This window comes from Ciona robusta, chromosome 7 (genome assembly GCF_009617815.1).
Source record: "Ciona robusta chromosome 7, ASM961781v2".
NCBI classification, from domain to species: Eukaryota; Metazoa; Chordata; class Ascidiacea; order Phlebobranchia; family Cionidae; genus Ciona; species Ciona robusta.
The window spans coordinates 1192351-1195344 of NC_143241.1; the positions used below are offsets into that span (position 1 = coordinate 1192351).

Genomic DNA, 2994 nt, shown 5'->3' on the forward strand with positions numbered 1-2994 from the left:
TCGATAGCGATTGCAGTTCATCTCCTGCCCCTCGCGTCGACGGCGATTGCAGTTCATCTCCTGCCCCTCGCGTCGACGGCGATTGCAGTTCATCTCCTGCCCCTCGCGTCGACAGCGATTGCAGTTCATCTCCTGCCCCTCGCGTCGACAGCGATTGCAACATGTACCCTGCTGCCCCTCGTGTCGACAGCGATTGCAGTTCATCTCCTGCCCCTCGCGTCGACGGCGATTGCAGTTCATCTCCTGCCCCTCGCGTCGACAGCGATTGCAACATGTACCCTTCTGCCCCTCGCGTCGACAGCGATTGCAACATGTACCCTGCTGCCCCTCGTGTCGACAGCGATTGGAACATGTATCCTCCTGCCCCTCGCGTCGACAGCGATTGCAACATGTACCCTGCTGCCCCTCGCGTCGACAGCGATTGCAACATGCACCCTGCTGCCCCTCGCGTCGACAGCGATTGCAACATGTACCCTGCTGCCCCTCGCGTCGACAGCGATTGCAACATGTACCCTGCTGCCCCTCGCGTCGACAGCGATTGCAACATGTACCCTGCTGCCCCTCGCGTCGACAGCGATTGCAACATGTACCCTGCTGCCCCTCGCGTCGACAGCGATTGCAACATGTACCCTGCTGCCCCTCGCGTCGACAGCGATTGCAACATGTACCCTGCTGCCCCTCGCGGCGATTGCAGTGCATTCTCTCCCCTTCTTGATAATTGTTCCTCACAGCTTAGCCCTACAAAGAAACTTTCGCCACTTGAAAGTTTTTCCAAGACTTTGCCGAATAATGCATTGCTATCCTCAAAGGAAGTTGTCAGTTTATTGAGTAGAAACGATAAATTCTACCAAGATACTGCACTGAACGATGTTCCTTATGGAAAGAAAACGTATATTTTTTCATCTACAACACTAGCAACAGAAACAAGAGGTCAAACAACCAATTAAGGAACTTTACGAATGATTGTGGGGCTTGGATGGCAGGAAAGGTTAACTACATTCATTTCATAAAAAAAGAAAGAAATTTAGAAAATGTTTTTAAACATAAGGGTCAATTATGCAGGCGATTAAGAATAAAGGGCACTCCAATACAATACATCCCTATTTTGGACACAGAAACAACAAACACAGCCATCCTCCTCGGGCGCTACTTTTGCAAAAGTAAAGGAGACCTTTTATACTGCAGAAGAATCACCTGGATTGAAAATTCAACAGTTTTAAATTTGGCAGCCATATCGATACGAGTATTGCGGAAAATATCCAGGGAACGAACAGCATGGAAACTGCCAACTTTCAGGATCGTCATCCGGTGTTCCCATTTATATAAAGACTTCACAAGCTGTAAAAAGAAAAATTAAGGAAAACATTTATACATTGCCACCAAAGAAGCTCTATGTCAAACTAATAAACGAAGCAACTGAAATTGAAAGTGCACCCAGAAACGACCATCAAATTCATAATTTTAAATATCAAGGAAAAGAGAACAAACAACCTGCAATGAACGTGGCGGATGATTACCTTAAAGTTATTAACATGCTGACCACTCATCCTATCCTTTTGTACAAGATGTAAATTGTTCCAAACAGGATTCCTTTTCAGCAATTTTGTACATGAAAAGGCAAATTGATAATATTAAAAAGTTTTGAATGTCCGGAAAACCCGTCTTGGGTATAGAAGACATACAACCTAAGCCAAATGTTTGCAACTGTCAGTAATTGATGTAACAACAAAAAAACATCCATTTTTTTGGGCCTATATTCCTTCACACATATTCAAATCAAAAATGTTTTTCATATTTCTTTAACCACATGGCAAATCAATTTAAGATGCATCAACACTTGCAATTTGGCACAGATGATGAAATTGCCATCCATAAAGCATTTAAGCTCAGCTTTCCAGATGCCAATCATATTGTGCTACAATCACCTAAAAAATAATTTAAAAAATTATCTTATCGACAAAGTTGGTCTATGTGAGAGAAAGATGCTTGTAAAACTTGTTTCTCAATGTTTGGACACCGAGTCAGATAATACGTTTGAAAAAAAAACAGGAAGAAGTGAAAGCCTATACTGTCTATGTAATAATACGGAACAAGCATTAGGTTATATAAGCAACAGAGTTCTGCCAAATTTAAAATCAAAAGTATGGCCATATAAATTGAAAAACGGATCTGCCAATTTAATGTTGAAGGTTCAAACTCAGTGGCAAAAAAAAAACAACATCGGATCTTATTGAAATCATCTATACATTAGTTAATTCTATGTACCTGGATATTGAGCGCAGTTTTACCGGCATGGGTCAGTACGTGCTCTTTGGAGAGTTTCGAAAATTCCAACACTCAATTATTGATTGGATAAACCTGACAGAAAAACAAAAAGAAGCAATTTTCATTAGTTTTTTCAAATTTGGACCTATTAAAGATAAAAATCAAACAACAATAAGCAGTAACAATAAATTGGTTGTAAAAAAACACCACTTTCACCAGGAAAAAAAAACAAAATAAGAGAAGAAAGGGACACTAAATTTATTCTTCTGCTTTTAATCATGTTGTAATTATTTCGTTCTTTTTTATATCTTGTAGTTACTAGTTATGTCGTTCTTTTTTGTACTTGTAAATATTTTTTTCAATCATATTTGAATCACACAGCACTTGAAAAAAAGAGGAAGGCTCTGGTCAAAGGTGTTTTTGGTTTAATGCTCAAAGTTCAAACCCAATGGCAATAAAAACAATTATTGTTATTATTACATTAAAAAAAGTTTCACACTGGCTTGGGTCAGTACATTTTGTCTGGACGACCCTTATATGACAAACACAGTAGCCTACTACCTTTTTTTGCATTGTAATTAATTCATTCTGTACGGTAAATGTTGAATCGACAAAGAATAGGCTTATTCGAGGACAATACTCGGTCCCTCCACCATTTTCCTCCTTCCCTCCACTATTTCCCTACCGTCCCTACACTTATTTGGGGTAAAAATAGTTTCCACCAGTTTC

General features: G+C 40.4%; 1 long non-coding RNA gene across 1 annotated transcript; it reads right to left on the reverse strand.

The window, feature by feature from the left end:
* Window positions 1-790: 790 nt before the first annotated feature.
* Window positions 791-2435, reverse strand: LOC149733326 (uncharacterized). Its single transcript, XR_016385381.1, has 3 exons — window positions 2266-2435; window positions 1518-1590; window positions 791-1338 (listed from the first exon to the last, which is right to left on the reverse strand). It is a non-coding gene; the product is annotated as an uncharacterized LOC149733326 (long non-coding RNA).
* Window positions 2436-2994: the final 559 nt, after the last annotated feature.